The following is a 14,102-nucleotide window of genomic DNA, read 5'->3' as shown; positions in this document are numbered from 1 at the left end:
GAACATTTTAAGGATTCATTCTTCTATTTATTGTATTTTGTTGGTGATGCTTACATCTTTGACTCCTAATCTCTTTCCTAGGTTTTCTCTATCTCCAGTGTTGTCTGCCTTTGAACTTTCTTTATCTTTCTTTATTGTTTCTATTTCTACTTTTAGGTCCTAGATGGTTTTGTGTAATCCCTTCACCTGCGTGGTTATGCTTTCTTTTAAGGAATTTTTATGTTTCCACTTTAAGGGCTTCTACCTGTCTACTTGTGTTCTTTTGTATTCACTTAATGAAGTTATTTATGTCCTTTCTAAAGTCCTCTATCTTAATCATGAGGCATGATTTTAACTCTAAATGTTGCTTTTCCAGTGTGATGAGGGTATCCAGGACTTGCTGTAGTAGGAGAACTGTGTTCTGATGATTGTAAGCAGCACTGATTTCTGTTGCTTATGTTCTTGTTCTTGCCTTTTGCTATTTGGTTATCTGTAGTGCTGCCTTCCCTTGCTGTCTTTGACAGGAATCTCTCCCTCTCGTGATACTGGTTGTGTCAGAACTCCTCAGAGTCCAGCTGTCTTTGTGATGCTGTGATTCTCTCATCCTGTGATCCTGAGATCATGGGTGTGTCAGAGCTTCTGGAAGTCAAGCTGCCTCTGGAATCCTGAAATTCTGGTATGTCCAGGCTCTTGAGATCCAGTTGTTTCAAAGTTCCTGAGAGTCAGGCTTTCTCTGTGTGTTTCAGGAGTGGGTGGGTAGCCTGAGCTCTGCACATGAGATTTAAATAATTGTGGAAGAGATAACCTACAAATAACCTTTGGGTACAGATGTAAGACATATAAAAGGCATACAGGATTCTTAGACTTGTGGTCTTGGATGGGTTCAGGAACTGTTGTAGAAAAATGACATAGAAAAGTAAGTCAAGATGCAAACAACAAAAGTGAGGTTATAGGGATAAAAATCATGAAAAATTTACATTGGTGTTTTGTTATGATTAGTCCATATATCCCAGTTTGTTTTTTAACCAGAGACAGAAAGGGTATGGATCCAGATGGGATTGAAGGTCAAGAAGAACTGAGCAAGTAAGGACAAGAGAAATTGTAATCAGCATAAATAGTTTAAACAAACTATAACCTCACACAGTAGCTAATGTCTACAGTGGGAGGATTGTGGGTTTGAGGCCAACCTCACTATATAGTAAGTTATAAGTTACTCTGTACTAATTAATTTCAACTGATGAACCAATCAAATAGCCAAACCCAAAACTTTAAAAACCAGTCGCTTCAGTATCACCATCCTCAACCAAAACCTTTCAAGATTATGTTTGCCAAATGACTATTATACAGTACAAAGGTAAATTTCTACATCATGATGGTAATTATAAAATTTATTTAAGATCATTTCAATGTTTAATACTTATGGAATATAATAGAAATATATAAAGAATAATTTTAACTCCTTGATCAATTTTGCTCAAGATAATTATCTGATGCTTAACATGTTGTCAATACACTTGGAACATATTTTATGGTCTGTATGAGATAGATGGTCACCTTGATTACTTTTTGACATAAAATCGGCTACTATGAAGTGAGTTCTTCTAAATATAAAAAATTGATTGATAAAGAAATCATTTTTGAGTCATTTTGTCAAATATTATAGTTGTTATTAGGTATGAGAAAGTTTTATAATTAAAACTATTGCCATTTGTCAGGGCACTGTACATGTTAATTCTTAGATCAATTCCAAGGTGAAGCTCAACATGCATCAGCAATGCTGATAGGAAAACCAGTGATACATTGCAAACTGCGAGCCTTGGGATTTATTTCTAGGATTATTTGTTTTGGAAGAAAACAGCTGAAGAAAAGAAATAATTGGTTTCTTATAAGTGAAGGTGAGGTCAGCTGAACATCTGGTTCATACGTACTTGGTGCATACATATGCTGCGTGACATATATTTTAGGACCTTTTCAGTTGATAGAAACTTGCTTTCAATTGAGTGCAAATTTATGTAAAATATATGACCTGAGTGCATTAAATAGTTAAGTTATAGTTGGTTAATATAGCACATATTTTAGATGTTTGGTTTTCATTTTCTTCTGTGGAGAAATCTAGTTTGAATTATTAATATGAAAAAGTTTCTTCATGTTCTTGAATTTCATGATGGACAAAGGTCAATCATCCTGACTTCAACAAAATGCTATCCTACATAACAGTGATACATGCTACTGATTATACTTCCTAGATCAGTCAGTGAACACTTTCGATAGATTGTTTCTTTATCCATTTAGACAGAAAAAAATATCAGAAAGCAAAGATAGATTGAATAGATTCACCATGTGTACTAGATTATGAAATTTAAAAATAAATTATTTGATATTCCACTGAATGTAATAATCTTTACAGCCAGTATGTTGATATGGGAAAATTCTACAGGAGGCAGTCTTTTGTATTCATTCCAATAACTGTTCAACTTTTCTTCAATTTCACCTATAATGGCTATTTCTTTTAGTTTCCAGTTGCATGACATCCTATTTGATCTTATATTCTAACACCTCGATTCTGGGGGTTAGGCTATTTCCTTGTAAGTATTTTGGTCAGCATAGATATCAATAGCTCCACTAGGTCCTGTCAAAATATGTTCGGAATTACTTTTGGTATTTAGTGTTTCCATTTTTCTTTGTCTTTACATATTTCCTATTTTCATGTGAGTTCGACCTTGTTATTGAATCATTTCCAAGTGTGTTCTTTATGTTAACAAGAGTGTGAATGAATTTGTAACATTTCTTTTCTATTGCCATTCTACTGTAGTAAACTCACTAACTTTTCTAAAAAGAAAACAGAAGGAATAGTAATTTCCCATTCGCTAAATACCAAAATATATAAAATATCACGTGATCCACTTTACTGGTAAGGCTTGCCACTCTGGCTTTTATTTGACTTATTGGGTCTTTCATTTCCAACATCACTGTTTTATTGTTTGGGTTTTCTGGCTGTGGAGTGCTCATTACACACAGGAGATCTGTGTCATACCAGCTCTTCAAGGCTTAAGGAACATAAGATTAGCAGAGAAGAACTATAAAAGCCAGATGTCAGGAAGGATGCAATTGAAGTGGTATCTTCTTGACATGGCAAGACTGCTGCTCTCATGCAGCTGTGTTTGCCTGCGCCTGACCAAACCAGTCAACAGTTTAGCATGGAAGATTTAGGAACCCCTAACCCCTGTCTGAGGCTGATGGCTTCTAGGGATAGAATAATCACTTTTCTTTAACAGCATGCTCCTTGGTAGATGACCAACACATGTGCATGGCTCCATATCAAGAAATATATGAGTAACACAGATTAAAGTTGCTAGGTAATATAAAAATATTTTAAATAAAATAAGATAGCAAGTTGGAGTAGAGAGAGTTACAGAGGAGGTATTGGATCTGGCAAAAGGTAAAGGGAGGAATTGGGGTAAATATGATAAAAATATATTATAGAGTTCTAAAATATTTTCTTAAAAATAAAAGGATAAGCAACATAATTGATAAAAATACAATTTTTAAAATGCTAACATACACTAAAAATGTAACAAATCCTGACAATATATGATATATATTAATAATTCAAGATGATCTAAATTTCAAAAACTGAAGATATATTATACAGTCATGCTGATCAAACAGCACAAAGCCCAAATAGCAATGTTATAAATAAGAATCCTTTTTAAATTCTAGGTCCCTGTTATATTAACAGTAATAAATATTAAAAAAATAATGCTGAATTTGTTGTACAAAGAAATGAATGTTTGGGAAGATTTATCATGTTCAGTTACACGGAAATATATTGATTCCCTGATTAAAAGCTGTTAGAATAAAAATTTTATATATATGTATGTGTCTGTGTATGTGTATGTGTGTGTGTGTGTGTGTGTGCATGTATATGTGTACCTATACTTGATAATATAAGGAACCCATAATGATTGCATTCTCAAACATAATAAAACTAAATGAGAAAGAAATTTTCATTTCAAATTTTATTAAAATCCTAAGTAAATAAAATAATATGACCTGCCACAACAAGCAGAAATAAATATTTTAAATAAATATTTTAAATAAAATGTATGTGCTTTATACTTATGGTAATCTGATAGTTGACAAAGTGACAAATACCATTGCATAAGAGAAGAATAATATTTCAATAGTGTATTCATTTAATTGAATGGTTAACAAAACATTACAAGACTATGATAACAATTACAAATTTAAATTGTACAGACTACTATGAGCTACTAAGACTTGTGTATCTGTTGTGTTCATTATATAAAGTTTATAAAAGTATCAAAATGTAAATCAAAACAAGCTTAAGATTCTACCTCAGACCAGTCAGAAATGCTAAGATCAAAAACTCAGATGACAGCAGATGCTGGTGATGAAATGGAGAGAGAGGAACACTTCTATACTGTTGGTGGGATTGCAAGCTGGTACAACAACTCTGGAAATCAGTCTGTCGGTCCCCCCAAAGTTTGGACATAGTACTACCTGAGGACCCAGCTATACTGCTTTTGGGCATATACCCAAAAGATGTTCCAACATATAACAAAGACACATTCTCCTCCATGTTCATAGCAGCCTTACTTATAATAGCCAGAAGCTGGAAAGAACCCAGATGTCCTTCAACAGAGAAATGGATACAGAAATTGTGTTACATTTACACAGTGGACTACTACTCAGGTATTAAAAACATTGACTTTATGAAATTCCTAGGCAAATGGATGGCACTAGAAGCAATCACCCTGAAGAAGGTAAGCAAGTCACAAAAGAACACATAAGGTATGCATTCACTGATAGGTGGATACTAGCTCCCAAAGCTCTGAATACCCAAGAAACAATTCACAGATCTTATGAAGCTCAAAAAGAAGAAAGGCCAGAATGTGGATACCCCATTATTTCTTAGAATGGAGAACAAAACATTCACAGGGAAAAAATAAAGAGACAAATAGAGGATCTGGGATTGAAGAAAAGGTCATTCAGAGACTGCCTCACTTGGGGATCCATGCCACATGCAGCCACCAAACCCACCACTATTGATGATGTGAAAAAGTGCTTACTGGCAGGAGCCAGATATGGATGTGTCTTCAGAGGGTCTGCCAGAGCCATACAGATACAAATGAGGTTAGCTTGCAGCTAACTCTCAGAATGAACTTGAGGACCCCAATAAAGGAGCTAGTAGAGAAAGGACTGAAGGAGTTGAAAGGGTTTGCAACCCCATGGGAAGAACAACAATATAAACTAATGCAACCCTCCAGAGCTCCCAGGGACTAAAACACCAAACAATGTGTACACATGGTGAGACCCATGGCTCCAGTTGCATATGTAGCAGAGGACAGCATTGTCTGTCCTCGATATGACAGCATTGTCTGTCCTCGATATGACAGCATTGTCTGTCCTCGATATGACAGCATTGTCTGTCCTTTAGCCCAGTGAAGGCATGTTTTCCCAGTGTAGGGGGAATGCCAAGACTGGTGTAGGAGAGGAAAGAGGGATGGGAGTGGGGGAAAGGGGATAGCATTTGAAATGTACATAAAGAGAGTATGCAATAAAAAAAGAAAAATAAGTTCAAAGAGAAAGTCAATTTAAATATGGAGCTTATTTAATATGCTTTCATCCTAAGAAGGTCTTATAATTTTCAATAAGCATATGAAAAGATTCTCAGAGTCCTTAGTCACTGGGATCAAAAGCAAGCATATTACTGCATACTTACTGGGATGCCTTTGCAAAATCCAAAATCCCATATATCTGGGTAATGCTATATATTTGCAAAGCTGCCTTATTAAATTCTTTATTATTGTCTAGCAGCTAACATTTCGAATTGCCATATGACATAGATACTCCACTTTTTGTTATACACTGAAGCAAAAACATATATACACACAACAATCTAAGTATGAGCATTTTTATAATATAATCATTAATTAAAGTCTCTCAAACAGGAACAACTTAATGCCTGGTATCTAACTAATATTTAACAAAATGCTACATAGATATTATGATGGAATCGTAATTGAATATAAAGAATAAAACACCAAACCTATCACTACTGAATGAACCTTAAAATATAGTAAATGTAAATAAAAAGTCAGACAGAAAATGAATTTGTGGTGAACCATTCTTCAGAGTTTCTGGGGTGACCTACTGACCTATCTTTATCTATAATCATTATAGTTAAAACAAACATCACAGCTCAAAAAAGGCTGATTACAAAACCTTTTCCTGACAACCCAGTCTACATTTTCTCTCTTCTCTATTGCTCAATGACTTTGAGGATGCTGGTGTTTTGAGGATGTGGAAAGCTGCCTGAAGTTTGTGCTTCTTCAGTTGACCACGCTGCTGGAAATTTTTGATGATATTGTCACTACTAGTAATTCCAATGATCTCATGGTTCACCATGCTGACAGTCGACTGAATCCTTCCTTTATTCTTTTGGTATCTGGGACTAATAGTTACTTCTATACTTCTCGCCATTTTTATATCCTATTATTTTTATTAAAAGAAATCATAATTCATAGAGCTAATGAAACAGTACCAGAATGGCAGCAGAAACTTTGAGGAAGATTTTAGAAACCCTGCTAGTATAAAGTGAATATCAGAGTCTTGTGGGCATCACTTGTAATGTACTGGGTCTTGTGTCCCAGAACCATATGTGGGTTATATTGTAAGCAAGGATATTTTATTTCAAGGAGGGTAATGTATACCAAAGCTTGTAAAGTGATCAAAAGCTCAATTGCACCATGATCAGTAGATGAAGGCTGTTGTATTTTTATGGTGTGCACATTGGCACGTTTCCTGCACATGCTGTTAGACTTTCACTTTACTGGGAAGGGCTTTCTGGTCTGATTTATTTTGCAAGATAAAGTTGACCTCACTGTTACTCAGGTGCAGTACAAGGAAGATGCAGATGGAACACAGAAAATAGATTCTTAATGAGGGACATGCTGACATAGTCAGGGTTGGGGAAGCCAGCCAGTCTCAGTGTGGAGTTGCAGGGCAGACATTGAGTGTCCAGAGAAAGAATGGCTAAATTAAGTTTGCATATAAGGCAATGGGGGAGAAGACACAACAGCATTAAAAAGAAGTGAATATTTTAAGCTTTTGTAACCAAAGCACGAACTGTTCCTATGGGAATGGGAATGCTCCATTAAGATAATATTTTAGTTTAATTTAATTTAATTTAAAATTATTGTATAAGTATATAAGTACACATTGAACATTGAGACTATTCCACATCAGAAATACCTCCTCCATTTTTGCCTTTCCTTTTTCCTGTTAGTCCATTTTGTTACCTAAATAGCTTTAGTTCAACTTCTATGTTTCATACATAATTTTATGTATTCTTATATAATCTAGGAACCAAAAATGAGAGATAAGGCATTTGTTTGTGACCGAATTGATTTACTTAATATGTTTTTCTCTAGTTACTTGTATTTTATTACAAATGGTATTAACTTAACTCTTCTTTATGGAAAAAAAAAAGGTCCAATTGTGGATTGTACAACACATTTTCTTTAGCTATTTTACTGGTATTGGATACTCAGATTGGTTCTGGACCTAAGCTATTGGGGTAGAGCTGCAATAAGAATCAGGAAAATCGAACTTGCCTCTTATGTTCAATGCGCTCCCCTGAAGCTGCTGGATTTCAGAGCTACCCACTTACGGTGATCTATTATCCTTCAACTCAGATGCTCCAACTTTACTAGCCAGGTGGTAAATTGTCAAAGAAACAAATGGCTCACTTGTGCACGAAGATACTTTTTCCCCAAATGTTCTCAGTTCAGAATATCTTTAATGAATCAGCCTGACCTTTTCTCGTTCATTGGTGCTGAGGCATAGATAGCCCAATAAACATTTTCAGAATTTCTGAGAGCGATCAACACGGATGCGGCAGCAGACTTGACCGGACTCTTGGATTGTGGGGATCATGCAAAAAGGGCTGATAATGTTCAAGTCTATAACAAGAATAAACGGAGGAAAGGTGACTGAAACTTGGAAGCTCTCTTGGCTCCTTATCTGTTTTGGGTGTGTACCCACCATACCATCATTTAAGTGTACACAAGAGATAATGGCAGCATACCTAGTCTTCACTGAAGCTGGTTAAAACAGAAAACACATCCAATTTGATGATTCTTGCAAATCCAAACAGCATGTTCTTAAACCTTTGAAATATACAGGATGATAATAGTCTAGGATTCCGTTGTGTTAAACGTGAACTTTGACCTACAAACTTTTTCACAAACCTTGTTTTGCTCAAGATTAGGCGCCTCATCACAGGCTTTCACAGGCACTCAACACTCAGTTCCAGGCCTTAGTCATCAACACCATCCAACCATCTGCTTAAAAGAAGCAAGACATACCTTCTTGGGCTCTGTGCTATAGTCCATAATTTTCTATCAAGGAGCTTTGGACGCTGACGGTGGAAAAACATGTGCAGCCTGGCTTCAGAGTAGTCTGACCTCTAGGCAGAAAAAGAGCAAGACATCCTAAGACATCTTTTGATGTTTACCAATTCGCTATCAGAAAATTTATATCTTCTATTAAGTTTGAGGATAGCAATGGCTTCCACATACGTTAAGCTCCACTAAAGCGCTCCAGATGTTTGTTGCCAGACCAGCAGCCATCTTGCATAGATGTAGACAGTAAGGGTATATGGCATCTTTAGGTGATTTAAAAGACTAGTGGGTTAGAGAGAAGTGAATTTAATAAAGGAGCATGTGCTCTTAGGAGCTAAATCTTAGTTCTAGGCCTAAATAGCTTTAAAACCGCAAATACACAAAAAAGCACAATTTGCAAACTCTGACTTTATCATTTTCTCCAGTATTGAGTAGAAAATGTGAGTAAACTCATATATGTATCCACATATTTTTATGTCTGTGCACCCAAAAACAAAACAGTGTAAAAATATAGTAATATGCATATTTTTCTGTATACTCAGTCACATTTGCATTACCTGCTTAGTTTTTTTCTAATTTTCAGTGAAATATAAAATGAGTATAATAATTAGACAAAAGATTACATAACTCTCTATGTTAACCTATGATAAACATTCAAAGATTCTGTTTATTTTAACTGATTTTTCTTGGTGTTTCTATGTAATTCAAAGTTACTGTAAATGTTCACAGAAATTTAAACACTCATCCATCTTTCCAAGAGGGCTGGGTATGAAACCCACTGGAGAATTTCTTTCAAATATTGACAGTCCTGTTCCTTCTGTATAGAGGATTTGAAAACTGTGTTGGCTCCAAGGCACCTCCTTAGTTTTCACTGCTGTTTGATGTTTGGGTCTCAGGGGTGGCTCAGGAAGCAGGGATTCTCGAAAGGCCTACAGAAGCAGGTCTGCTTTCCGTTAAGGGCCTGAGTCAGGTTTACACTGGAATTGTTGTTGTCTGTAGTTACCGTGGAGCCTTGGGGATGACAAGGGACATTCTTGCGTGCTCTGAGCTGAGGTTACAGGCAAATTTAAATCAGAGATGTGAGGCTCTGGCTGTCCAAAAGTAATTTTGATTTCTCTTTTTTCCTTACTAGATAAATTAGATCTCACTTTTAATGGATGACTCTTAGGTTATTATTTCACCTGGCAAATTTGTACACAATTAGTTTTGGAAATGTCACATTTTTAATTATTCCATTTTAAATTGAAATTCATATACCACTAAGACAAGCTTAACCTTAAATATATTTTTTTCTTTTCTTCTTAAAATTTAAACCTATTTTCTTTTACCTTACAAATTTAATTTTAAAAGTTCTGTGCTCTTCAAATTAGAGCATTTTCACAATACGGGTCAAATAGTGAAACAGATCTAGTAGTGAATGTTTAAACTGTTAGAGAACAAAGATGGCTTATTTTCAGAGTGGATCTCAACAAACCAACAAACAAAACAACAGAGATAAACATTTTCATATTTAAGAGTAAGAAAAGGACACTTTTTTGTCAATAGCTTTTCAGGGATGTTCCTTAAGAATGACCAACACAAATTGTATCACTTTCTGCAGAAAAGATTGGTGTAGATGTTATTGCTTCTGAGTGAAGGATTTTGTCAAAGGCTAGTGCCTTTCTGGGCTCAGATCTCATGCAACTGTGATAACTGTTTTCACATACATTTTTATTACGGCTGGCTGTTATGATGTGATACCCAAGAGAAACAATACCTACATTGCCATGCTGTTGGTTTTATGCCCTTGGATGTCTAAAACTCTTAGTGAAACAGGCCTCCTAAAATTCAGACACAAACCTAAGGGAATTCACACACCTGAAAAAAAATTTTGAACAAGAACAAAGTTGGAAATATCATGCTTTCTTATTTCAAAGTATACTACAAGGCAGTGCTGATGATAAATAGTATGTACTTTGTAAGCTAATAACTTCCAGAAAACAAAGGAAGCAACATATTGACAAACCTTATATTTGGTGAGGTGCTAATTTCTAAATATATAATGGAGCCTATGTTCCTAATCGCTTGGCTAACCTTCTTATGCATAGTTCCTTATTAAATAATTCACAAAAGAGAAGCTATTTTTGAACAGTTTAAAGTTCACAGCAGGCTATGGGTACAAAGGACATATTTCCTGTGCACTTTCTCCTTTTACACATGCATGACATCCTTCATGATCAACATCCTTCAACTGAATGAACACTTATTATAATGGATGAATTTGATTTTTCCATGTCGCTATCACCCACACTCCAAAGTCAGGATTTACTCTTGTTATTACATATTCTATGGATCTTGTCAGAATCATAAAGATCTGAACCATCATTACTATGATATATAGAATAGTTGCACTGCCTTAAACACCCTGTGTGCACTGCCATTTCCTTCCTCCTTTCTCATTAATCTCCAGAAACTACTGATGCTTTAACTGTCTCCATGGTCTTGCCTCTTTCTTACTTCCATGCTACTGAGCTCAGGCAGTATAAAACTCTTTTCTGATCAATTTTCTTAGTGCAAAGCATTCATTATTTGTCTGTTTCTTATTATGACTCTATAGTTTCTCTCCTTGCAGTACCTGTTTGTATGTCTAGTCACTGAGATGTACCAAATTTTGACAGCTATGAACAATGATGTTATAGTGTTCATTGTTCAGAATATTGGGTCTCCAGGTTATTTGCAAATGTTTTTGATAGAAACTTTGGCTGGGGTTTTCTTTTCTTTTTGTTAGATGACATATCGTAAATGGTATTAGGTTAATTCTTCCCCTTGGACTGGAAGACTGGTACATCTCTAAGAGAAAAATGAACATGTGATTAAAGTTGTACATGCTGGCTCCTACTTGAAATCTGAACAATGGAGCGGTAGAGATAGAGTTTGATGCTGGTCTATAGAGAGTTTGAGACCAGCCTGGGCTACATAAGACCCTGTTTCAATGTAATTTGTTAACTCATTTATCATATATTCATTTTTATATGTGAAGTTCACTAGCCATTAACCCCTATTTAACCTCTTAAGCACACTCCATTAGCAGAGCCTGCGTTCAGTCTTCTTGTGTCCCTGTAACCCTTGTTCTCTGCTTTTCTTTGCTCCCTGAACTTGGGCTCATTTTTGTTTCTGGTTTGAAATGTTTTACCCTTTTGCACAGGTTTTTGGCTGCCCTGAGAATGCCTGTTGCTGAAAAACTATAGAAGGAGCTTTAACATAGACATGGGTAGATCAGAAAAGACGAAACAGGAATGTGACCTATAGAACCTATTTCTTTTTCATCCTGAATGTCTGTAACTGCAATAGGAACAGACCTCTTGCTTTGAAAGGGTTACTATCTTGCTTTATAACACTTAATTTTAAAAGCTATATTTCAGGTTTTAAAGCAAGAATCTTATTACAATAATGCTTCAAATCTTATAACCGAAATTAATTTTTTGTGTATATGATAAAAAAAGATGTCTCATAACCTAACACTGGAGATGCATAGAATGCATTAATATCATGCGTCATTTAGCATAAGATAATGTGAAGTGTTGAAATATAATTAATCTGAAAGTGTTGACGTCATATCACAGATTATTAGGCTACAAAAGATATCACCAAACTTCTATGAGAAGCAGAAGAATTCAAGTAATGACTGATCACTGCCATATTAGCATCTTTTTCTTCTATTAAGACTTTTGGTCTCTAGTCTGTCCTAGTCTACTACTGATTTCCAAGAAGCTGGAATCTTCCTGTCTGAATAACAATCTTCCAGAATCCCACCCTTTTCCTATCTAGTTATCTATTCTCTCTCTCTCTCTCTCTCTCTCTCTCTCTCTCTCTCTCTCTCTCTCTCTCTCTCACACACACACACACACACACACACACACATACACACACACACACATGCATCTATCAATCTATCATCTATCTATATTCTATCTATCATCTATATCTATCTATATATCTGTCTGTCTGTCTGTCTGTCTGTCTATCTATCTATCTGCCATCTCTGTCTCTCTCTCCCCCCCACACATATACACACATCCTGATATTTTAAAAAATAAGATTTCCCATATCAATTTAGGAGTGTATTTTCTGTGTGTGTGTGTATTATATAATATATATATATATTTATATATATATAGGTAGCTGAAATGAAATTGTTCTATTGTTTATGCAAGAATGCATCAGTAATTGAATAATCTTTACATTTTTGCATGGCAAGAATCAACAATCAATTTATTATTTCTATGTTAAAGTAATACATATATTGCTCCATAAAACTACAGTCTTGATAAAGAAACCCCTGTACGCTCTTATTCCAAATATTAATGAGTCTCTCTGTGGACTGCAGAGCCCAGGATAGTTGGGAGAGGGCTTTATTTATTTGGTCAGTGGGGCCTGTTGCAGCTGATGCTTGATAAATATTTTCTGCAAATCATATCGAATAAGCAAGGTAGGAGAAAGAAAAGTGGAGTAGCCAAAACATTTCACTTTCAAAGTCCCATTTCTCATGACAGAAAGTGTAAAGTGATCTTCACCAAAATGATAATGACCCTTCACAAAACCAGCATCTATCTATGAAAAGCAGCTTCAGGCTTCCTTTCATCATGTCACTAATTGCACAAGGAGAATTAAATATAATTTTCTATCAAGCCTAAGTGATTATACATATGACCAGAAGACAATATCCTATAGAAGTTCAAAATTATTCTTAAAAATAAAATATGCATAATCCCAAAATTTGTCCATGTCATCTGCATAAAATATTAAACATACTAAAATTTTTACATGATTTTGCTTCATTTCTTTTTCAGCAGACTAAACAAATTGAGTGAAATATCCCTCCCTGTTGGAAGACTGTAGGATGTCTTAAATGGTAGAATGGAATCTTTGAGGCTTAGAAGTGTCTCCTGGCTACAGACTCATTTTTTCTTTGAGACATGTTTGTCTTTTCAACCATCACTATTATCTTACCGCCTAGGCATGGAATGGAAGCATAGCAAAGCCAAACTACTTCCTGTCTACTGTTCTCAGATCAAGCAAATATATATATATATATATATATATATATTCGTTTTTAGGGAATAGAGAGGGTTTTTTTATCATGGGAATCTGATTTTTCAGGGTACAGTGATGATAATAAGCAGGCTGGCTTCAGTGGTTTCTATAACTTATGTTCTTACCTTTTGTAAAATGAAAGTGTCAGCACCTTCTTTTATCAGGGAGAGATCCTAATGCCCTTTAATTGGTACATCACTTTGTTTGTACTGAGGAAATCTCAAGAGCTCATTCAAAACAGTAAATATTTAAAATATTTTATTCAATACTTTGTTGGTTGCTTCATAGTACAATTTAGGTCATAAGACCACTGGAAGCTCTTCAACCTGTGGTTTCTGTGGATCGTCTACCATTAAATTCAATAATGTGTGACAGAGCCTTGCAAAGGACTGTGGGAAATAGGAACTATATCTGTATGTTGGCAATTGGGAAATGGCATTTATTGAGTACATTTTCATGTCTTGGTGTTATATCACACACATATTTATGTCTTAGTTAATTTATTCATACTCCTTGACTAAGCTGATAAATGAGCAGTTTTTTAGCCACAGCAAAAGTATATTAATCATACATTTGGCATGAAACTCTAGAAAATATTATTGAAATAAAGACATTGTTTCT

Source organism: Micromys minutus (assembly GCF_963924665.1).
Source record: "Micromys minutus genome assembly, chromosome: 1".
In the NCBI taxonomy this organism is placed as follows: Eukaryota; Metazoa; Chordata; class Mammalia; order Rodentia; family Muridae; genus Micromys; species Micromys minutus.
The sequence above is the reverse complement of the archived record's forward strand: the minus strand, read 5'-3'. Positions refer to the sequence as shown.